The sequence below is a fragment of the Protomyctophum parallelum genome, assembly GCF_964188405.1.
Source record: "Protomyctophum parallelum genome assembly, chromosome: 3".
Taxonomy (NCBI): domain Eukaryota; kingdom Metazoa; phylum Chordata; class Actinopteri; order Myctophiformes; family Myctophidae; genus Protomyctophum; species Protomyctophum parallelum.
In genome coordinates this window covers 42,730,234-42,755,591 of record NC_139698.1, presented here as the reverse complement: position 1 = coordinate 42,755,591, position 25,358 = coordinate 42,730,234, and the positions used below count along the sequence as shown (strand labels likewise).

The following is a 25,358-nucleotide window of genomic DNA, read 5'->3' as shown; positions in this document are numbered from 1 at the left end:
CGTTTTACTCATTGCTGGCTGTGTCTGAATACCAAAAAATAAATAAAAAACAAAGTCATTAAAATGTTGACATTATTGCTTATAGCAGCTTTAACGGACAGACCCGCTGGAACGCTTCAAATACCGTGTCTCTCTCTCTCTCTCTCTCTCACACACACACACACACTGTAACAGTCGGTATGCAATGTCGGTTGGGGCCACAGGGTGGTGCACTGCTTTTTTTGTATTCGACACATCATGACACACAATGTTTCAGGTCATTCCGACACACACACAAAAAGTTGAGATTTCACTCGTGCCAGAGTCTGCCAATCCTCAAACGATTTGTATAATTCCAAGTGGTCTATACTATGTTAAGTGTATATTTTCGTGTGCTTTGCGCAGCCTTTGCTTCAGACGCTTATCACCTTGGCTTTAAGGCGTCTTACTGGTGTATTTATTAAACGAAATGTTTTTGTTGCAAAATCGATGATATATATTTTTTTTATAAAGTATATTTATTGGTTTTTAAAGACACAGACATTACACAACAAGAACAAACTAAAGAAAAGAAAAGAAAAACGGCTCAGGCACAACACTATTATAAATAAAAAGATTGAATATACAAAGACATGACAAGGACAATGAACTATAATGACAAGTGACTTTTGAATTTTCATAGACTCCCAATCAGGGAATACATCCATACAGTACATTAATACATATATTAAAAAGGCAGACAACAGTTATCATAGGCACCAAATCATTACAACAAGAGCAGACCCATGCATGCTCCACTCAAAGGCGGCAACCGCCACCCCTCCAGGCGGCAGGGCCACCGCCCCAAGAAGCGGCCCCGATCGAGACCCCTGCCCGGGCGACCACCCCCCCATACCCAAAGGGCAGACAAGCCCCCGCCCCAAAGCAGAGCACCCACTAGGGAAGAATGCTGGCATATAAGATATCTAAGGTTGGTATGGAAAACCTCCAAGTATCGTGGCAGACAGTGTGGTTCCAATATGATTCAAATAAGGGTCCCAAATTTTGTAGAAGGTGTCCAATTTAGAATGCAACATGCATGTAATGTATTCACAAGGAATACAGCCCATTATAATGTTATGCCATGATTTATTTGATGGAGCAACATCCTTGATCCAAAACAAAATAATAATTTTCCTAGCAGCAAACGTTAATAAGTTGAACAACCTCTTATGTTTGACATCAATGACATGAACATCCGGGAGACCAAGTAAAAGACACAACGGCAAAATCGATGATATATGCGATTGCGTGGTCCGCGGCTCACTCTGGCCCAGTGGCCTACCCATAACTGCGCCCCTGGAATAATTTAGTTCAACTCAGCTGTACCTCAGAGCTGTGCAAATCTGCAGTTTCTGAGCGGGTATGGAAATGGTCCCGTGTTTGACGGTGGGAGAGGAGCGACAACGCAGCACGGTAGGGTTAAAGGTCACACTATAGTGTGCCAGGGCTGAAAGGCCAGTTGTCAACTGCCAATGGAGAGGAAAAAACAAAAGGGCATCAGCCGGAGTGGCTCTTTAAAAAGGACGAGTCAGGGTCGCTTTCAATTAACGCAGCGTGCCATCGCTGCGGTAAGCCTCAGGGGCTGAAAGGAGGTGGCAGGGCACAGCCATGGGATAAGAAAATGAGAGAGGGCAGAGAGAGGAGAAAGTAAAGGAATGGAGGAGAAAATAAGAGGGTGGAGAAAGTGAAGGAAGGAGAAAGTAAGGGCATGTTTTAACAGTAAAAAAACTAAACAATAACTAACGAGAGCCAACAGGAACAGCTGCTGAACTAAGTTCACCTTAACATAACATATGTAGAACCGAGCAGGAAGTATAGCAAACGGGAAACAGAAATAGAGAAGGAAGAGAAGGGTGCAAATTGCTAAAGAAACTATATATATATATATATATATATATATATATATATATAAACTATAACTAAACCCCTTCTTCTCACAGTCTATTTTCTTATTAGGTCAGCCTTTTTCCAGTGTGTAAACACAAACACAGACAAGCGGGACATTGCCGTAATGATTTATTTTATTTGTGGGAGTGCCTTGAGTTGACAACTTCCCGATAAAGCAATATATTGTAGATGTGTCGCACTCTAGCAGGTTGTGATCAAATCTGACCACCAGCCAAAATGTAAGTAGGCAACGATAACAGTTAGTTTGGAAACTAAAGCCCCTTGCCCACGTACAGTCTGAAATAAACGCACAAGCTGATGTGACGAGCAGCTGAAAAGTAGTGTTTCTCCAGAAGCCCTTGTACACAGAAGAGGAGAGTCATGGAAGAGGGTCAATAATAACTAGATTGTTCATGGTGAGGTTAGATTTCATATCAAACCCTCCTGCAAATGCATTCCTGTAACTTTGACCAGCAAAGAAAATGTATAAAATATTACTGTGGGAATGATCGTATATGAACACCATCATGTACTGTATATGCATCAGAAATCCATGTATTTTTCCAGCCCTAATGCCAGCAGAACAAAAAGTCAATATACAGTAGTATACTCTTCTTAGATAGATGAGAGATGGACAGAATCAGGACTGCCTTGGAGCAAAGTGACACAGCACAGTAATTAATAGGTGTAATATCCCACTTCATCCCGACAACCCACAAAGAGCTCATTTGTGACAAGAAAGCTTAATGACCCTTCACTCTGTCAAAAAATACTGATAAGGGGCTGTCTTCAATTGATTCATGTCCTTAATATAGATCACCAAATAAGCAGGGATTGTGCCAGAAAGGGAAGACCCTCTGCAGAGCTCTTTGTCAGCAGCTAAACTCCCATTACAAGTGGCATCATTATGTCAGAACTGGAAGATGGCTATGGAGAACGGACTGCATTGCGGAATAATGACCTGTCTTTTTAATTTTGCAGATTGACTGAATTGTGTGTATGATCTATAGTCTTTACTGAAACAGATGTATTTATGTTTTTGTAAATTATCGTTAGCACAAATAATTCACTAACCGTTTGTGTATACCGTTGCACTGCTCTCCCCCCGAGATTGATACAAAACACTAAAAGCCCCCCCCCCCCCCTATTTTTTTTTTTGCAGGATATGACTCGCCATGGTCTATTGGCACAGAGTGTGGGTTAGCGAGCGCTAGAGAGAAATGCATTCAGGTCCCTGGTTGGAGGGTATTATCCCCTCAGAAGTGTGAGGCTATTTATGTTGAGAGTGGGCGTGTGTAATGAGTGTAGCCAAACAAGCCTGCCACACAGCAATTAGACATGTACTCATACATGTCTACATTCCTGCTCATAATATGCATGGACACACACTCATCTTCTCACACACCTACTGAACCTAAACACATACGCATGCATGCAGCACATGTCAAATGCTTTTTACATCAAAGCAGTGATTACAACGCATTTCTCTGCATGGTGCAAGGCTACATCAAACATTCAAAGGTCAACAGGAAAGCACTGGGTAAGAAAAGGCATTGACAAATGTTCCTTTACCCTGTTCATTTAGCAGAGCCTTTTCAAATCTCAGTATGCTACGGCTTTGATGTGGTTTATTAGTTTTATCTTCAACGGAAGGCAAGGAGATTAAGTGGAACTCAATCTTCACGCACCTCTGCTCCCCATAGCAACTGCCTCTGTTCAACAACACTATCATTACACACATTACACAAAATCGGGAGATTGTTCTTATCATGTCGCGTTTCCCAGATAGGACTAGCTAACAAGATTCATCCTCTGAAATGGGAGGAGGAAATTGTTTCGAATGAGAGCAGCACAAAACATCAGCTTGTCTTTGTCATCAGACCTCCTGGTCTTACGGTGGTTTGACATGGTTTTGTCTAGTATTCTCCGATATGTCATACAGGAAGGACTGGATGCATTTCTTACACACTTTAAATTCTTCAGGCAATCAAGTTATAATATGTGTATGAATATATACATTATATGCTTATTAAAGAAGCATAATGTAAGCTACTCTAAATGCAATGTATAAATCTCTTTTTGCAACAGCCCTCTTTAATCACACATTTTTCAGGATGCCAGGCTCCTCTGGTTTAGTAGTTGTCAGGCCCCTAGTCTATTACTTTCTAAAAGACTGCAATTAATCTAATTAGTAATCAATCAGCCATTGGCCCCCCACCTCCTCTGAGCTAATGGAGGATATGACAGGCCCGGGCCCTGCATTATTAATACCTCCATTCCAGGAGCCTGGGGCCCCACCGACACCCGCAGCCAAGGGCCATTGATCACCACCACAACCCAGTGAACACTGCAAGGCCTACTGGGAAATATCTAGAGGGGGAAACCATGTAAGAGATGGAGAGTGGAGCCCGGAGTGTGGGAGTGGATGTGCAATGAATCTGTTTAGGAGACTTGAGGGCAATTTTTGGGCAAGGAAGGATTACACCAAATTCGCTCTTGGGAGGTTCAGTGGAGGCATAACTGTGGAAATGAGGTTTTGAGTTTGGGGTGTACAGGGGTCTGCAGGGAAGTTAAAGGAGGTGGCTCAGGCATATGAGGGATTGTGTGCGGTGTTAATGGGAATGTTGTGCTCCGAAAAGCTCATTTGGTTAATGGCGCTCACCTCAAAACTATTATGGCAGGATAAAGGGGCCTCTCCGTGGGACTATTCCAGGCAGCAAATTAGATTAGAAATTATAGGTCGCCACTTAAACAGGGGTACAATGATGGCCATGTTGCCATGAAACTATCACGGCTACATTATCCTTCTTTTCCAGTGTGATACAGTATATGACTACCCAAACCAGTACTATAACTCCAACAGTAGAAGTTACAGAACTTCGTGATATATTGTTTTAAAACAGCGGCTGATCTCATTTTGGAGAATTGACATTGCAGCTACATTGTGCAGGGTGAGAGAACAACTGAGCAAATCAACAAAACTCCTCCTGCCTCTACATCTGCTGGACATAGACTGCATTGTGTGTTCTTTAACTCAATCAACTGACTCCAGTTCATCCCACCTCTGTACCAGGTGCTGCTAATTAGTTCAGGCGTCCATGTTGTTGTTTTTGAGAACATGTCAGGAGCTTTGTGATGGGTGATTGTTTTCAACTAAAAGACTGCTGCGGTGTGCCATTATGCAACCGCTGAATTTTGATTACGGTAACATGAGAGTCAGTGTAATCGAGCCTAGCATTCTTTAATGTGTCCTTAATGGCTCTTACTGCATGTCTTCCCCCCCCATCTCTCTCCCCATTTCCTGTCAGCCTACTGTCTGTCCCTCCATAAAACAATATAAAATAAAGGCGAAAGTAATTTCCCATGACTGAGACCCAATGTTATTTGGTGGCCTAAAACATTTGAACTAATGCCCCTCGTTCAATAGTAAAGATACACCTCTATCAACTGGGGGAGGGGGGGATAAATAATAAACAAGATTATTCATACATACATACAGTACATACATACAGTATATAAATAAAGTTAAATTCAATTCATTTTGGGCATGCCATTATTGTCTAAATGTTCCAAACGTTTTAGTTTTTTTGGCCATTTCCTATTAGGCCGTAGCCAGAATCTGTAGCTAATTGGGTGTCCATAGCATGGAAATGTTTTGGAACCCCTGCTCTACACAGGTTTAGTCACCACCATGCCAAAGCAGTGCACCCACACTGCGTTAATTAGTAATATCTAGAATACCACTGTGGTCGTGGGTTTATAACCCTTCATTGGTTTTGCGAGACCACGATGGAACTCTGTTGAGCTCCCAGCAGCTGCAGTCAGCTGCCTCATTCAGCAGGGATTTGGAAAGCTATCCAAACTCATCTGCTGAGCTTGAGTCAGTGAGCAGACATACTTTATCCATGGCTAAGGATGTGAGGAATGGCTTTTTGTACATGACCCCCTGGAGCCTGTTGCCGTTCCACCGTTCCAGTGTGTTGTTGGAACAGTGTGTGAATTTGTCTGTGTGCGTGTGCATGCATGCATGTGCATGCATGTGTAGAAGAAGGAACAAGAGTCATGACAAAAAAATCCATTGACCACTTGCCATTAGTCAACACCAGTCATTATAGACAACCAGTGGGGGAAGAAAAGTGCTGACCTTGCAAGAATGGATTGTTGGGAAGTTCATCTGTCATGCATTTTCATCAGGATGAAGGCGGACTTTCTTTGGGGAGGGTGGTTAAATGATGACAATACAGTTGGTGAGGCAAACTGGTGATGGAGTGGCTGTGGTTTAAACCCCAGATGCTCTACATGAATCAGCCTCTGGAGAGCAAAGGCAAATTTCTGGGAAAGAAGCTTTGGAAAAGTTCTGAAAGTCAGAAAAGATTTGGGAAAAGTTCCTAAAAAAACAAAAGGCAGTGTTTTGTGTTGATTTGCATTGGACATCCTCAGGCAAAGAATGTCCGCCTATAATTTTGAATAATAAATGCATGCTCTATTTGGCATAAATGATGGAGTCTTAGGCTGATGGAGATAGAGGCTATTTAGTATACAGTATTTGTTCTACCGTACTTAAATTGAATGCCCAAAGGCAATACAGTATGCTAACATTTTGGGTTTGTGGTTCGAGGTCTGGTTATGAGAGCTGGGTAAATAGTGACTTGGCCGGGTCTCTTCTCTGTTTTGAGACAGTAAAAACACACACACACACACACACACACACACACACACACACACACACACACATACACACACACACGTGCACAAAGGTTAAATGTTGTTTGACATATTTTAAAATTACTTCAATGTATTGAATTATATTTACACATATTTTTGTCCTCCATAACAAACAATATTAATTGCTAAAAACCTAGTCGTACTAGGCTCTTTCCTTCATTTTCCAGCAGTCTGATAGTTCCTTGGCTCTTCTCCCGTCCTCACCATCTCATGCCTCTGACCCAGACCAGCCGCTAAACATCTGGCTCTATTTACAGCTTCTCTGCTTGTGTTAGCTGTGATGTTATGACAGCAGAGTGACTGAAGAGATTATACTAAGAGGACATGCTGCTCCCCCCCTCCATGTCTTCCTCTTCCACGGGTCAACGGTCCCGTTTGACTATGCTGCCATGGCCGCGTGGGTTGGCGGGGGGATGGTTATTAGGCAATGTGTTTGCAGCGCAGCTGTGCGTCTCCCGTTGTTTTACACACTGGGTCAGCACTGCTGTAGAACGCTTATGTTTTCTTTGTTTGTTCTTACAGGAAGTTTGCTGAGGATTGCAGAACTTTTTGAAGGAAAATAACGCAAAGGGGGGTTCTCACCCCTTTTTGGTCATCTTCAAAACTAGTATTCTGCCACGCCACTCCCCTCCATGACACCACGGTCATCTCTGGTGATCAGTGGGATGAACTGAAGAGTAGCTGGATCCTCAGAAGCTCTATCCATCCATTGAGAGAATAAAAACACCACCCAAAAACAGACGGTAAGCTTTATCTTTAAACTTCTTGTATCTGTTGTATGTTCTTCAGCAACCGTACTTAAACTTTCACAACTGTAATGTCCTTCCACACTGTCCGATGATTTATTTCATTTATTTCATTTGAAGATGAGCCATATCTGTATGTAAATACAAAAAAATGGACTTGCTTTTGTCTTCTCTCTTAAACCAAGCGATCCAGTCATAGACTTGCCATTATGTTATACCACTCGTTACGACTTTGAATTTAGAAAACACTGAATGGGTGCCTGGTGGCATAGCCAGTGGGTGCAGAGTCTGCACGCAGACCCTATACCGTATGCTTCTTGGGAGCATTCAGACCCGGGTTTGAATCCAACCCCCTTCTTGCCTTTGCGTGTCTCTCCTCTCTCTCTCTGCATTCAAATAAAGCATTCAGTACAAATGCTTAAAAAGAAAGAGACAAAAAGAAGATAACGCTGAATGACATTATATTGGTGTACTATAATTTCAAGTTGCAAAACTCAAATTAGCCACTATAATGGATTAACGTGGCAAGCAAGCTGATTGTCTCCTAATGGCTTTCAGTATTCACATCATGGCTGATTGTATAAGCCTCCACTGGTCATGATTATTGAGTGCTATTCTGATGTGGAGAAAAAGATCTTCAGAGCTTTCAATCAAAGCTACACCTAACCCACCCAGGAACACTTGCATCATGGAATGCTTTATGTAGCATTGTTTTTTTTGTAGTCTGAAAGAGGTTTTTTTCCTACACAGGCGCTCTCTTTTGACTGTGATATGACTGTGTAAGGTTCACGTTGGAACACCCTTCCTTTCATGCTCTTTTCAAAGCACTGTCATTGTACTGTTATCCCTCCTTTGGCTGGCCGTATACATGCAACACGGGACCATTGTGCAGCAGTCAAAGTGAATGCAAGGCAGCCAATTGCATTGCTGTTCACGAGCACAGAGCTCGGAGTGAGGGGTGTTTGGAAAGGTTATATAGGGGTGATGTGTGGGAATTGGCCCAGTGGTGGCATGATGGCTTGTGGCTGGGCACTGATGTGGGCAGCCATTTTCACAAAAATGTATCAAGGGGAGGAAGTGAGGGTGTGTATGTGGAAACTGTAGTCAAAAGTGGACGCAGTAGGTGTGAAATGTGAATCATTATTAGACCGAACTAAATAGAGGAGCTTAAGTGCCAAAACTGTGAGTGAGCATGAGAGAGAGAGACTTTCTCTGGCATCGCTTTGGTATCTTCTCAGAAGCTCTCTGGACAATATAGGCACTGTCTCCCTCCCACCAAGAGTGAGGCACCAACTTAAATGTGTGAGATTCTATTCATAACTTGAATGCCTTACTGAAAAACTGTTGTATAGAAGACTATTCCTTGAACAATGAACAATAATAATAATAACCAACAATGGCGACTTCAGACATCTATTTTTACGATTTGGCTCTGTAGAAACTAGCCATCTAGAAGAGGGTCTGACTAAGTCTGTCTGTGCAGTTGTCTGGGACAAATCTTGCAAACTGCTGGACTGACAAAAAATGTCTTGCGTTCTGCCAGTAGACTGAGGAAGAATCTCTTCATTAATTTCTTTCATACGTATTTTTGACAGGCGCTCGGCTAGCCCCTCCAATGTCTGACTTTCACTTGTAACGTCAATGTCTGCTTTACCGTAATATGATGACGATAATCCATGGATCACTGGAAAATTAGCGGGAAGAAACAACCCTCCATGCTGAGCGTTCCTCAGCGGTTTACCTGCACGGCGGGTCAAATTGTTTTCTTTCCATGGAGAATAACTTGTGTATCGCTTCCTGCTTACGCTCCACGTCGTTTGACCGGTTTGAGCCCGCCTACCTTTCTTAAAGCCGCACAGCTCCCTCTGTGTGTGTATGTATGTATGTATGTATATATGTATATATACAGTATATTATTATTTTCCTCTCCACTAACAGGGGTTCATACACATCAGAATTCAGCAATCCCCCCCCCCCCCCAATCCTCCTCTCATCCTCGCAACACCGATAAGCATATACTTACAACCAACCACACGTGTACTTGTACATTTAGATGCCATTGGAATTATTTGTATTCAAAACTTTTCATAGTTATAAACATAAACCACAATATGAATCATTTGCCAATAGTCATTTTATTCAAATTGATTGTGCAAAACCTGACAGCACATGAACATAATTGTAATGATCTGTGAATTATTTCGTTATACTCTGAAAACTAGAGTTCTCAACAGGCCTGAAATTGAAGGCCCGGCCCTAACTGGGCTGGCCATACTAATTAGCACACATGTTTCGCCCTACCCAGCCCCAAAACGTCAATAATAAATTCCCAGACCTGTAGTTTCAGCGCTTCTCGCCCTCCGGGTGTCTTACTGGTATCATACCTCATTGATACAGAAATCATATCTATGACTGACGTCATAGATGCCCGACGTCACAGGCTGGCCATATTGGTGCCACGCCATTATGATGTGGATCGTGAGATGATTTCAATCATTTTATTTGTACATTTTCATTCCCTCTTCATTGCCAGAGATGAAGATTTTTGTCCTCACTTTCCCATTACCTTCACTTGTCCCTACCTACCTTTTTCCTGGTGGCATCCTCTTCCTCATTGTTAAATGAGACCATGGCTACACTTGAATGTGCCGTGACAAATTGGCACAGATGGTGATGGGGAGGAGGCTGGTTGTCACACCGCTTGCCATGGTGACATGAATTGAACTCACCACGCGGAGCAGTCACACATGCTCCATTTGCCTTGTGGGAGGGTAACACACTGTGGTCGTACACTCCACGCAGTGCTATACATGATCGGGAACCAAGACTTTCTATTTGCACAGTTTGCTGTTTGGCATGTTTACCCATGGTGCTCTTCATGCTTGGCTGAAATCCCCCAGGGTGCTTTACATTTAGTTGTGATGCCTGGTGAGATGGTAGTTTGCCTATCAGTTGTGCTGCTGCTGATTAGACCTTATCCTTTAGATGTAAACATATTCACGATCATACAGGGGTGAAGTGTTTGGTTAACACATTAGCATGTTCTCACATTACCAACAAGTGGCCTTTGAATCTTTTTTCAGTGTTAATTGATGAGATTTTCTTTGTGTGTGAACATTGTGGGCGGGAGGATGGGATAATTGCCAGCTTTAGCTCTACTTACCTGGAACGTGATGGGATATCTTTCCCACACTGCCTTAATATTCAGTCAACACACACAGGCACTAAGCTCCTCCGGATATCGATCAGCAGATGTGATGCATCCCCCTGGACCTCCCCATCAGTAACCCAGTATCGGTGCACTCAACTGAGTGGGAACAGCTCAGACCACTAGAGACCAGTGGAGTTACTGGGAGAGGAGAATACACAAGCTGGATGGGTTGAACTCTCAGCTTTTCCTCTCAAGAATATATAAGTCAATGATCTTGTGATATTGATTGTAGTTTTCATTCTTATTCAGCAGTGGCAAGACGAGCTTTGTAACTTAGATAAGCAGTATTGACTTTTCCTCTCAAACTTACTTCTCAGCTTAATGTTTGTACTTCAGTTCACAGGAACTTTTTGCTAGGTTTCATGTTTTTTTTCAAAGACTATTGCACCTCACATGGGAAAGCGTGTTGGGGCTGTTTAAACGTCCAACACAGAAATAAAGTACAAACCTCACAGCAGGAAATCTTTTATAATGTGTCCACACACTATTAGACACTCAAAATATTGGACTGGTTCAAGGCTGTTTCATGAACACAAATACACACACACACACACACACACACACACACACACACACACACACACAACAGAGTTGGCAAGCTGTGAGGAGAAAAAGCACTCCCCTTGTGATAACGGCTCATCCTCTGTCAGCACAAACCATTTGCAGGCCTCACTTAACTAGTTACTGTGTTTTTCATTAGCCATATTCATAGACAAAACTTTCAGAACCTACAGTACAGTGCAGACTGTGATGCACACTTTCATGAAAAGAAATTAGACACCTCTAAAACTGCATATCAATGTGTACATGGCAACATACTAACTGTAGTATGTCACCAGGAATGAAGGAAATATAATCCTTGTACATCAATGAATCGACACAACAATATTCTAATATAATTAACTACGTGGATTAGTCTGATTATAACCAATGGACCCTATATTATACTTTGTTGTACAAAGATTTGGAACATAGTTTAATCTATAAGCTCACTATGCATCCGTTGAGAACTTGTACATCAGCTATTTTCACTATTAAAACAATCTCATTTATTGGGAATTGAGACAAAAGTTTGAAAGAATCTTGACAAATTTAAGGTCATATCGCCCAGCCCTACCAAGACTGCCTAGTTATTTACAGCCAGCCTCACCTCTACTCTGCTCTTCTCCCACTATGAGGCTCTGCTCATTCAACTGCCAAGACAAAGACATCAGGGAGAGGGACTAGTGTTGGGATTGTTTACACCACCCTGGGGTGAATCTGTATGAGCACTTGAGTTTAAACTGTTAAGCTATTTCAGATAATGAGGCATAGATCACTTGGAAGCTTATGTGAAAGTGAATAAGACTAATCAGACTGTCCTAAGGCTGCTCATAATTGCAATGCAAATTAGGGAACGGTCAACGGTAGAATTTATTTTTGTCCTAAACAACAGACGAAGGTCACAGAATATTGCATCTGCTCAGCTCTACTTTTCATCTTGTGTGCAATAAAAAATAGGCTAATTTATGATAATTTTCTTTGCTAATGAATAATGCTTACTTTGAGGGCAAACCAAATTAATTAAATTACTGGCAGTGAATGAGTTAACTCATTCACTGCCAACCACCAAAGACTACTTTTGACAATGTTTTTCCTGTTTTTAGTTTTTACACTAGATTGCGCTGTTCACTAACCTATGATTCACCGTTTGAGTCTTACCGAAAGCAGGAAATCACGTGGTCGCAAAAACACAGCTCCCATCCACTCCCATGTTAGAGGATTTTCTAAAAAGCCTCTATCTCCGCTCTGTGTTGTTCTACTTCCTCGTCCACCAGCATTGCATTTTCGACAGACAATAACAAAGGATCTCTTCTTTTTTTCGATTACCAACGGTCGAGGGTGCGATCGTAGTGGAGATACATATATTAAACAAAAAATATTTTACCGGGTATATTATTTATTGTTTACAGTTGTCATGTTGACATTTATATCTTGTATGTATGTAGTAGCCAAGAGTGTCTGTCTGTCTTTTTTTTTAGTGGACCGGGCTATCCTGGAGCTTGCCTTGAGCATTTACTGTACATCCACCTTGCCATTAGCGTCCTTGAGAAATGGCAAAATACTTTTCTTTTAATCCAGCGTGGGTGTTTTCATATCTATGTAACAAAGTTACTGTCAATATGGACAATACTGTCTTGTATTGTCTGTATTTTCAGTATTATCTTGTAGGAGCCCTTCAGCTGAAATATATTAGAAAACCATACAGTGAACGTTTCAGTTTTTCCCATTTTCTTCTTCAAAAAACAGCTATACAGGCCCCAGGCCTGGCTGCAACCAAAAGGCTCACGGAGAAAAGAGCTGTATCGGCTCAAGCGAGCCTCAAGTCTCTGGGCTTAAAGGACAGAATGTGCTCTGTCACTGAGAGCAGTGATTAAAAACTGTGTCACATTGAGGGCGGCAAAGAGCTTACATCCAGAATAAGAAGACATGTGCAGTGCCAATCCCAGGAATCAAGGAAATTAAATTGTTGAGATTAAAGTCTCTGTCTTTGTGCAAACATGCCTGATTGCTTGTAGCTAATTTTTATTGTTTACATATTCTACAATACAGTATAATATAGCCACTGCTGCCAGTCTTTTTATTTGGTGTACACTTTCCCTGCTCACAGGCCATTGTAAGAAACGGCGTATGTTTATCTTTCACCAGAAACATTAATGTTTCGATTGTGACGCGATGAACAATCACAAATCAGATCAGAACCTTGGATGGATGATCATCGCCGCATACAGCGCTCGTAGTTTCAGAGAAAAGAGCCAAAGAATATCCTACAAAAAGGATTTGTTTTGGACAAAGTAGACAGTGGACCAAAAAAAGAGTTAAATTGAGTGCACAAAAAGAAGCCAGAGTCATGAATACATTTCTATACATTTAACAGAGTACGTGTTTATAGGTCATGGGTTCATACTGCAGTCCTTTGTCAAACATACAAAGCCTAATTATTCCTCCTAATATAAAATAAGTGGTTCCACCAAGCCAGTACTTTTCATTAATCTGCAGTACAGTCTGCATTTATATAGCACCTTTCCCAGAATAACTTTCCAATGTATGCATTAGATTCACACACATTTACAGTATGTTGAGGGTTTCTCTGTGTTGCTCAAGGACACTTTGACAAGGCAAGAAGAGCAGGGATCAAACGGGCAACAGCTGCTCTACCTATTGAGCCAAGTGCTGGTGCTTCCTCTATCTAGTGACGCAGGTTGTGAGCATGTTGATCGGCTATTTTCGCTACTTTTGTTTGACACTGTCATGCGTTAACACAATCCTCGCTGGGATTAATGTATTTATCGTGCATTGCCGAGGTCTTTCCCCTTTCAACCCTTATTTTGAAGAGCCAAATAATCCATAACTGGATGTTACGATGACGTAATGGTGTGTGTGTGGTGTCTTGACCGGTTGTTGTTCTCTCACTGGGTGCAGAAAAAACCTGACTTTGAGTGTCACAGTGCCGGCTGTCGGCCGTTGAAAAACCTTGTTTTGACCAGAAACGCCATTCATGGCGCCGCTTTGGAGATAAAGGCCATTGAAAGCAGCACATAGAACGCACGTAGATGCATGCGCAACTTAAGGCGAGACACCCCAGGTCAGGGGTGCCCAGTGCCCACTCTTTTTTGACCTGAGAGCTACTTTCAAAATTACCAGCTCAACAAGATCTATCCACCGAAAACATTATAATACCATTGCTGAAAATGGCTTTGGAATAGCGGCGCTGGCATTACATTTAAGACAAATGCACATGGAATGGGTTTTTTTTTATTTTTATTTGTAATCTACCGACATTTGTGCGCAGCAGCACTCTTGAAAACAAAGTATTGCATTATGGGTTTGAGCTGACAGGACATTTGTTATGTCAGTCAATCAATCAAGTCAACTTAATTCAAGTGGCAGATGCCAAAAAGATTTAAAATAATATTCTTTAGGGGCATCTACCTGCACAGCCTTTGTGATCTACTGGTAGATCGCGATCTACCTTTTGGGCACCCCTGCCCCAGGTGAATAGGGAAAAAAAGTTAAATAATAGCTATCACAATGAAACTTCTCCAGTTTATTACTTATATTAAAATATATGCAAATTAGGCATTATATGCGCTTATTTGCATACATTTTGGGACGATAAATCTGAAGATCGGATAAAGCCAGGTTCAAAATTATCATTTCATTTTGTTGACACATTAGAGACAAAGACAATTACAGATGGGATTTTTGATATCTCTAATTATCACTCCACAAATCAGAAAATGGTGTCAACAGGCATAAAAAACCCAATTTTCGGCATGTTTTTAGGTATAAAATGTGATGTAAATCAGGCTGTGAATGATATATCAACAAATCCATCTGTAAATGTCTGCGGAATATAGTTATGAATAAGACTGGAACGTTTGGTGTATGTGAGTTCAACTGAAGTGGAGATTATTTGTCCCAGGTATGAGGAAAACTCATTTTGAGAAAACGGCCTTTAAAGATTTGTATCCAAAATGTTTTATTTGAAGACACTATTTTGAGACAAAATATCTCATCCAAACCTTGGCAACTAAAATAATGGTCACTTCCTTTGTACCAACAACCAATCATGAAAATAGAGATGGTGGATTTTCACCCAGAATAACAAGCTGTCATTGGCTAAAATAAACTATCAAAATAAATAAATAAATAATGTATTTTGCTTTAGTTTGAAAGAAAACATGTTTAGGAAGCAAAATAGCAAAAAAAGAAAAATCATGATTTCACCTTTAGTGTCTCGCCTTAAAGATGGAGTGCTGTGATTTTTTTCCACCCTTAAACATGATCATCAGGCGTTATTGTTATATAAGGAGGTATACTTTTTTCAAAAAAGTGTACAGTATTTGTTAAAATGATGGTTTTATGTGGACACACCCACCAGTTCATTAGGTATGCGTGAGTTTAACCTTAGCACCACCCACCTAATCCAGTCCCTCCGCCTCCTCCTTTAAGACCACCCACTTGTCCTAGTCCCTCCCCCTCCTTATAAAAGGACAGCCCATGGCTCTGCCCTTTTGTTTACAAAATGACAAATTAGTCTCTGTAATGTAACAAAAACTCATGTTTTTGTGAATGTTAGAAGTGAACACTTCACATATTTCTGAGATATCAGATAAGCACCATACCATATCAGATCTGTTTTTTCTGATTTCTTTTTAATCATTTATTTATTTCCTCCACTTATTTTGACCCTATTGTCACAATCAGCTCAGCTCATCATCCAATTAAATCATAGTTTAACAGCAGAAACAATTAGTTTGATAGATCATTTCGCATGAATAATTTGCCAATATATTGTAGGCTATTGATTTCCTCCAGCTAAGCACCCTGGCATTGTCACTCTTCTATTGCTCTGATCAAACTCAATTTACAACATGAATGTTCCTTCTGACTGCATTGAGTTTCAGCAAAAGTCCCAGATTTAAAGAAACAAGCGGCCAGGTCCATGAAATTAAGTCACAGAAATTGCCTTGAATATTTATGAAAACGTTTCAACACCAATCCTTTTAACAACATATTAATCTGAGGGTCCTTCACACAAGTCAACCACATCTCCCCTGAAAGTTACTTATATGAAAACAAGCCCAAGTCGCTTGTAATAGCCAGACATGTCAACATGACTTCCAGCGTGACACAACAGATACTTCTAATTCTTGACTTTACAGCCTTGTATAAGTATTAGGACCTACATATTGACTACAACAGGCACAGCCAACAAGAATGCACACTGTGACACTACACTCTGTATCAAAGCCCGACCACTGTGATTATAAAAGAAACAACCTACTCCTTGAGAACAGCAAGAGCAACTACAGCAGAGCAAGTACTGTAGGCTATAAGGCTGGTTTGTTGTGGTTTCCTTGATTAATCCTGAGGACCCGACTTGAACATTTACTTGCTTCCAATATAACGAAAAACAGTCTGCTCTGCTGTGAACTGGTAATGTGTGAAATGACTGTTTGAAATTCTGCCACACAGTTAGGCAGCAAACTGGCTGCGCCATTCAGTTCACACGTGTGTATGTGGCAGGCAGCTCCGCCCACAGAGGTTGTCGTATTTAAAAATATATATAGAGGGGGAGGTGCGTGTGTGCGTGCAACAGTAATACGTCACACTATCAGTGTTTATATCATTGTCCCATTTGACTGTCAAGTGTTCAGCCTCCAGGAAGAAACTCTAAATACAAAGTTATTACACTATTGCACATAAAAACGATTCCAGGGTGTCTAATGAATTACTGTCACCCGACACATGCAAAACTGGACAAATACAAAGATTGTGGCACTCCATCTTTAAGATGGCGCAGTCCAGTGTCACACTCGACACTAGCATGCTAACGGGAGGGGATTGTGTTAAGTATTATCCATTCACGAAAAAAAAAAAAGTAAAAAGATTAAATATGAGGACAATATACTTTTCCCCAAAGCAATTTATTTTAAAACAATCCCCTGTTCACTGAAATACATTGAGAAACGGGCACCATCTAGGATTCTATAGTTATTCTCATATTTCAGATATTTTGAGTCCATCACAGCATTGATTAAAGTAAAATTTATCCTTCAGACATGCAAGACCTTTCTCATCTCAGCAGTAGCAATGCATAGCAATGTCGTGCTGGGTGCTGAGTTAGACTCGTTAAAAATGTCAAGGCATTTTTTTAGCGCTTAGAATTCTTGTATTTTCAAAAGGATAGCCACTGAACAGGACTGCAATAAGTACAGTGATACAAAATCCAAATGTTAAAGTAACTAACGATATTAGTTTAGTTTTATTTAATTAGCATAGCTGATATGCTACAGTAGGTGACAGGTGTCTGCATGCTTGAAAAACACTGCTATTGTTATTAGGAATGGAAAATGCAAAGTACCAATGGAAATCTGACATAATTTCCAAAACATTATTTCCATCACATCATTTCCATCATGTCATTTCTGTCATGTCATCTCATTTCCACAACCAAATAATAATTTCCAAAGTTTGTAATTGCTTAAAGGACAACTTTGGGTTTTTTCAACCAAGGTTCATATTTTAGGTTATTAGAGAAATTAAAAGGTGAGTTTTTTTTTCTTTTTTTTGCTGCTTTCTTTCGTTTTAGCAATTTTAGCAATTTTTGAAAGGGGGGCTTTTTTATTGCGATTTCTTTATTATTTACTATAGGAAATTACATCTGGCCACAAAAGATAATGGGATCTATGAATGTGAAGGGGGAGGTGATGATTGAGCCTACGAAATACAGTATGGCATCCCCCTAGTAGTCAGTTATTTGTTCAGACACATGGAAAACAACTACTGTGGCCAGATGTAATTTACTGGGGTCTAGTAGGAAAAAAAAATATATATATATGTATATATAAGCCACTTGTTCGATTGCCCCGTCCCCTGTAAAAAATAGCTCAAAACGCTAAAAAAGAAAGCAGCAAATGAAAAACTTATTTGAATACTCATCTTTTACTTTCTCTAATAAAACATGAACCTTGCTTGAAAAAACAAAACAAAGTTGTCCTTTAATGCAAGCCATCAGAAGGGGAACATAGATGGAAATGTTATTAATGTGTACCTACTGTAGCTGGGAAATAAAAAATAATACCATCTGATCTGTAAACTGTACAAAAATGATCTGTTATTGTATGATAACTAAATGATAACATTGAGGAGTGGAATCTTTTTTTCCTTTTTTCTGTTCAGTTCCCCTGTTGCATTTGTACGTGTATTTGTATTAAGTATTTTAAGTCTAACGAAAGACTATCTGAAGGAGACGGCTAGGTGGAGAGGCCTACAGTAACAGGAGAAGACCTCTGCAAACGCTTGCCTCAGAGTATTGATTGGGCTAGACATCCAGACGACTGTTATAGCTACTGACACGGCTGGTTGGTCGACAGTCTCTCTGTCCTCTGGCTCTCTCTCCCTTCTGGCTCTCTATTTCATTGTCTCTGTCTCTCTATCTCTCACTTGTTCTGGCTCTTTCTCTCTCTCTCTCAATTTCACTCTCTCTCGCCCTCTCCCCTCCCTCTCTCCCTCTGTTTTCTATCGTTCTCTCTATATCTCTGGCTCTACTACTTGAAGGGATCATTTTTGAATTGCATGCTGACACAAAGCAAACGAATGCAGAAATAACTGCTGGACACACACACACACACACACACACACACACACACACACACACACACACACTGTACAGTGTACACACACACACACACACACACACACACACACACACACACACACACACACACACACACACACACACACACACACACACACTGTACAGTGTACACACACACACCCCCTCTTTGTCTGTCACACATTTTTGCTTGTGCCGTGGTATCAATATGAAGCAACAGACATACCAAGACATTCCCACACACGCAGTCTTCACATTACTATGTACATCTCACATGCTCTCTCTCTCTGTCTCTCTGTCATACTGAGATATCCTCACACACAGTCCTTATATTACATGACATGTTGCTGCATAATGACACACACACACACACACACACACACACACTCCCTCTGTTCTAATGCACAGATACACACTCAGCTTCATGTCATCGCAGCCAAAAGAGTAATGGCTCCTGGTCTCTTTCTGAACACAGACTAATGAGAATCTCAAAACAGACAAGCAGAGTGCATTTATCACACACTCACACTTAATGGCACAGCACTGCTTGGACTCAACAGTGCACTCGCACCCCCATCTAGCCCTGTTACAGATGGGCCTGTTTGTCCTTGTGTTGTTCATTATTATGGCCAATCTAGCCCTGTTACAGATGGGCCTGTTTGTCCTTTTGTTGTTCATTATTATGGCCAATCTAGCCCTGTTACAGATGGGCCTGTTTGTCCTTTTGTTGTTCATTATTATGGCCCATCTAGCCCTGTTACAGATGGGCCTGTTTGTCCTTTTGTTGTTCATTATTATGGCCCATCTAGCCCTGTTACAGATGGGCCTGTTTGTCCTTTTGTTGTTCATTATTATGGCCAATCTAGCCCTGTTACAGATGGGCCTGTTTGTCCTTTTGTTGTTCATTATTATGGCCACTTGCTCAAATGAAACAGAGTAGGCGGAGGAGAACAAGAGGATCTAAGCCAGTGGTGATGAGTCTGGAGGCAACAAAGCTGCTCCTTCTTTCTTGGCATCCATTTTTTATTTTTGCTCCCCTCATGAGGATTGGTCTGGCTTCTACTACATTATTGTCTTTGCATCTGCAGTGGGCCGGTGATGTACCACTGGCTCAGAGACTTGAACTTGAAAAGCAGAGCATATTAATTAACACTGTAAGAGTCAGGAAATTGACAGAAAATGGTACATGTGCACTTTGACCTGCCCATGAAAAGTTTTGTTTTCACCGTGTGGGAAGATGTATGAGCTTTTGACCATAATACACACCTCGTGATGACCTTACTAATTATTTATTTATTTCTTTGAGTGGTGCAGCCATTGGCCAGCAATGTGTGTCCCTGACAGCTGGCTGGATCCGTCTGAGCACAGAAATAGCGTTTTTTCACCACCAAGTGTCACTGCAGTCTAACACACACACACACACACACACACACACACACACACACACACACACACACAGCACCACTCAGTTCAGACGGGTCTGATTTCTTTTAAATATTATGTTGAATTCCATGACCACCTGCAATACCTCACCGGTTGAAAACCCATCGTATAAGCAATGGCAAATGTGTGTCTTCCTCTGGTACTTTTATAATTTGCTGCTTGAACAGTGTGAAATCCTTCATGCAATGTTTTGATCATCTGTGTTCTTTATGTGAAGACCACATTAGGAGAAGATGACCGGAGCCCCCATAATTAGATGGCCTTCTAAGCAGGCTTTGGTGCCCCTAATGACAGTTGAGAATTTAGCCTGTGATAACAGCTTATCCTCCTTAAGTGCTTCAGGATCTATAGTATCTACACCAGGATCTGGGCCATGCATTAACAGCTCAAAACACATTAGACACACACAAAGCACACCCAGCACTCAGACATTGCTATGCATTACTACTGCTGAGATGAGATGCATGTCTGAAGGATAAATAGACTTGAATCAATGCTGTGATGAGCTCAGAATTCGAGTTGGAGCTATTGGGTTAGTTGGTGTGACAAACCCTCCTACCACCCCACACCAACCCCCTCCCATATTGAAGTATTGCAAACAAGGTTATAGAATATAGGTCCCAGAATGTTATTGTTACAGTATAAACAAAACTAGTGTGTCTCATTACAGACAGTGATGATAATCTGATGTTGCCACTCTGATCATCAGTGTATAGTTGTTGAACCTGCTGGCCTGAAACTGAGTGGTGGAATTGATTGTCTGGCTGATTCCAGACCAGTGGGCTGTGAGACGTCGCCGTTCCTCCTCCCCTTTCTCAGTAAGGGTGACTGGCTAGCCCCCAGCCTCTGTTCCGTGTCCCAAGGCCAATTACAAGACAGCAAGCATTTGATACTACTTCAGACTGACATGATATAGCCATAAGCTTATAAGAACAACAACATAATGCCTCCTACTCTATGACCTGCCCGTGGCCACTGACTTTCCTTGGCTGAGGGAGAGCTAGTTATAATATGAAATAAATGGAGCCTGAAAGCCTTTGGGCCTTTTGACATATGTCTCAATGATGTCATCAGTATGAGACGGTGCTAATGACGGCGAGGTCAGCCGCTGCTGTGGGCTACTGCGGGAAAGAGCGTCCTGATAACACTGCTCCCTCTTTCATCTATTCTCCTGAGATCTGCGGTGTGTGACTGTGTGCTGATGCCACTAACACATGGATGGCGCGTTTGAACACGGACAGTTTCATAATTGGATGAATGCTATGCGAGCAGTGACTGTTTGTCCTGAAAGACAATGATGAAGCGTTTAATCTGCCAAGGAACAGTGAACCACATAGGCATGATCATGCCATTATCTCTGCCAGGCACTCTCCCAGAGAGATGCCTCGCTGTTTGCCCTGATTTATATTTCCCTTAATCAGCATCAACTGCTCAGATTGCAAAAATCATTCATTTATAAAAGCAAAGTTTGCGGTTTTGGTGTGTGCCTTTACTGAGGATGCACCAAATGTAATTTTGTCACACACGTTCCCCCAGTGACTTCGTGTTCCTTCTGTTCTGTATAAACTCGTTGGGATAACGTGACATGGATTGATCTGCTAGGTGACAGGTATTTGATTGCCTCTGCTTACGTAGGATAAAAGGCAAGTGGAATGATCTTCACTGCTATTTATCTTCCTTTGATCAGTTTTCAGCTACTCCGTCTCCCTGTGTTTCATCTCTTGCGTTGGAGCACTCTGTTGGCACAGTTTGAATTGCAAGCTCCTCTTTTGTTGAGAAGACGACCCAACTAACGGGAGTGCCTGTCCATTAGATCAATGAACAAAGGATTGTCAGTGGGCCCGAAGTAGCGGGGATCATGGAGAGTGTCTGATGTCTTAAGTTAAGACTTGAGTTAAGACTTCTAAGCTCCCTGCAGTTGTACAACTGTAAAATTTGAGATCCATCACTCACTGTCGTCTTCTCATCAAGAGGAAGTCAAAGTTCTGGTACTCCAGTACTGTATATCACTGAGGGAGTCTCCACTTCAAAATTGATGCATAAAGAGGATACAAAGCAAAGAGTACAGTACATCAAGCTAATGCATGCCACTGGATTCGATTCTCGATTTACTGGAAAGGAAAGGCGAGATGGAGATCATATAGCGCCTCTGTTAATAGAAAGGTCTCACTCCTTTATTGTGCCGCTATATTAGCCTGGCTAATAAGCCAGACTAATATCACACAACGGCTGATTCTGTCTGGCTTATTAGCCAGGCTACCGCTATATTGGTGACTGTGAGTGAGTGAGTTTTATTTGTTTTGGTCATTATAACAAATCAATCAAATCAATATTTTTTTTTGCAAAAGAAACAGACAGTATGTCTGTTCAAAGGTGAAAAGGTCACTTATTTTGGCCATGCCACTGTGGGTCTCTTGCTGTGACGTGTACTGTACTGTAGGTGTAAGTGAAGTGGCGTGAAGTTCTCAAGAGAACTTGAACTATTATTATTATTAGCATCAGTTTAATGGCTATTAGCATTTCAATTATTATCAGAATCCTTTTCTGTGTTATTAGCTTGAGCAGCATTTCTCAAATGGGGTTATGTGTACCTCTAGGTCTAGGGGCAGAGATACGTGAGAAAAAGTGAAAAATATTTGTAGTGTTGTTTAATGACAAATCACTGAAAAACGTAGTTTATAACACATGTGCTTTTCGATTGCCGTTTCCTAAACAAAATGATGTAGTGGGGTAAAGGGGTACTTGGATTAAGAAATCCGGGAAATGGAGTAAAGAATCCAAAAAAGTTTAGAACTACTGGCTTAGAGTTTGTACAGCATTATTAGCATAATATTGACTTCAAATTGACATTTTGTTACTGTGGCAATGTGTGGTCCTTTACATAATAGTAACATTTTTGCTGTGTAGAACTTTAATTAATGTGTCGCTTTCAGGCAGCCAGGCACTGTGCTCCTAGCTGTGCCCAGGGTTTATTTTGGGTGCCTGCTGCTGCCTTGGGCATTGGCAGCTAACCAAGCCAATTCCCCAGAAACCCATCTTGAGTGCCTAATCAGAGTTATGTGATTAGATAGATCAGCAGCAAGCAAGTAGGCCTACAGTATGTGCACAAGCCCTAGTGGGCATCTTTTGTACACACACGGACACGAACACACCCCATCTCATAAATGGAAGGCAGACAAATCACCCACCAGAGGACTATTACCTCATAGGAGGATGAGGAGGTCTGTAGTCCCTCCTGGTGATATAAACCACCCTCTGGTGATCATCTTTTACATGATAGCCGCTGACAACGCTGTCTGCTCTTCTCCCTTCCTTCTGCACTTAACTCTGACCACAAATATGGTATTTTTCACACAGTATGTAACGGCACAACTGAATTGATCTAGTTTCTGGGACAAGTCGGTCCTTCGGAATTTAGAAATATATGATCCAGACATGTAAAATGTATTCCAACAAGAATGTGGGGAATATCATCTTCATCTAGCTAGCTTTGCAGCACTCCTCACATCCTTGTCGGGATTCAGCAGTTATGTGAGATTGATGACAGCCTCTGGCAGTACCGTAGTCTGCAGTACAAAGTGTGTGGGACAGGAGAATTTCTCTCTCCTTCATTCGCCTTCACAACTTCATTGTTTTGCTGTCAGAGCAGAGGACGGTGTACACTATCAGAGTTGGGTATTGTATTCCAGCCTCTGCATACAGACATTTAGTGTACTGTAACTGCAGCTAACTTTGTGGTGTTCATGTTAGCTCAGACTACAGTGAGAACACTGATATGCTATTTTGAGGTTAAGCTGCAGCATGACCATGTCAGGGAAACACCTTGATGTATACTCCTGGTTTCATTGTGCATTTTATAATACTATACATGCTTAAGTACAGTATTTCCCCAGCAAGGTGGTCACAAGAGTATTATTAGATTATTATTATTATTACTATTAATAGAGATGCACAATATAATAAGTGTAACAGGAATCTGCCATAAAAATACCATATAGGTATCTGATTGGTCTAAATATTATCCAGATTATTTTCACAGATACTTATGACACAATAATAATGTGGCTGTCAATGGCTACATTCTACATTTAATTTGTGTGCTTATCTCATTCAGGAAAAAGAGTACAATTTATTGAATACTTTATTAACACTTTGGGACAAGTCCCTATAGGGCTTGTTTCCATTGTGGTCCTCTATATAATATCGGAATCTGTCAATCTGTACCGGCAGATATGACCCTGCAAATAATCGTAGATCGGATATCGTTCATAATTCCATAATCGTGCATCCCTAATTATTAATAATAATAATATTGATGTTTTAAGGTAGGGTCATGTGTCAGATTATTAATTGTAGTACTTTGTTTATATACTGTGTGTGTGTGTGTGTGTGTGTGTGTGTGTGTGTGTGTGTGTGTGTGTGTGTGTGTGTGTGTGTGTGTGTGTGTGTGTGTGTGTGTGTGTGTGTGTGTGTGTGTGTGTGTGTGTGTGTGTGTGTGTGTGTGTGTGTGTGTGTGTATCATTTTAACCCATCTAATGCTCTAGAGTCTGCTTGATATTCTTTTTACAGCCTATTTCTCCAAGGTTGGATATCCAAGCACTCTCCCGCCCACCTATAAACATACTGTACCCAGAGGAATGTTCTCAAGTCAGTAAAGTTTGCACATTGGATGACTTCTGCTTTTGGTTCTGGAGGCTTCTAGATTTGAAGAATAGAGTTGTAAAAATAGAAACACACACGCCTAAAATAAACTCGCACACGATCTTATAACAACAACACTCACAAGTCTTTCCCTCCTCGCCCTGTATTTCACATCAGTAGCCTCGGGGGGTAATGGGGGTATCCAATTATGACGTCCTTGGACAGTGCTTGAATTTCTGTCAATACGGGGTTCAGGTAGTGTTTCTCAATAACACTTTGAATTATTGATGATAGGGAGATTGGGAGAAGACGGCGTAGTTAACATTCACTTTTATGTATGAGCGGAAAAGGGCCAGAGGAAAGGCGGTGGTCAGCCCAGATGCCCTCTTGCATATTTCAAACCATTCCATATGATTAGGTGACCCCGGGACGAGGAACCGGTAAGATTGAAGACGTATGCTGATTTGGTGACAGGGTCCACGATATGGTCAGTGAATTATATGCTTCTCTGAAGATGAAA

The 25,358-nt window shown here is 41.3% G+C and overlaps 1 protein-coding gene across 2 annotated transcripts in view; it reads left to right on the top strand.

The window, feature by feature from the left end:
- Positions 1–25,358, top strand: part of sema6cb (semaphorin 6Cb) — a 142,468-nt gene that overhangs the window by 57,544 nt on the left and 59,566 nt on the right. For both annotated transcript variants that reach the window (XM_083761901.1, XM_083761900.1), the window contains exon 3: positions 7,156–7,376. The gene's annotated coding sequence lies outside the window, so the exon portion shown is untranslated. The remainder of the gene's footprint in view (positions 1–7,155; positions 7,377–25,358) is intronic.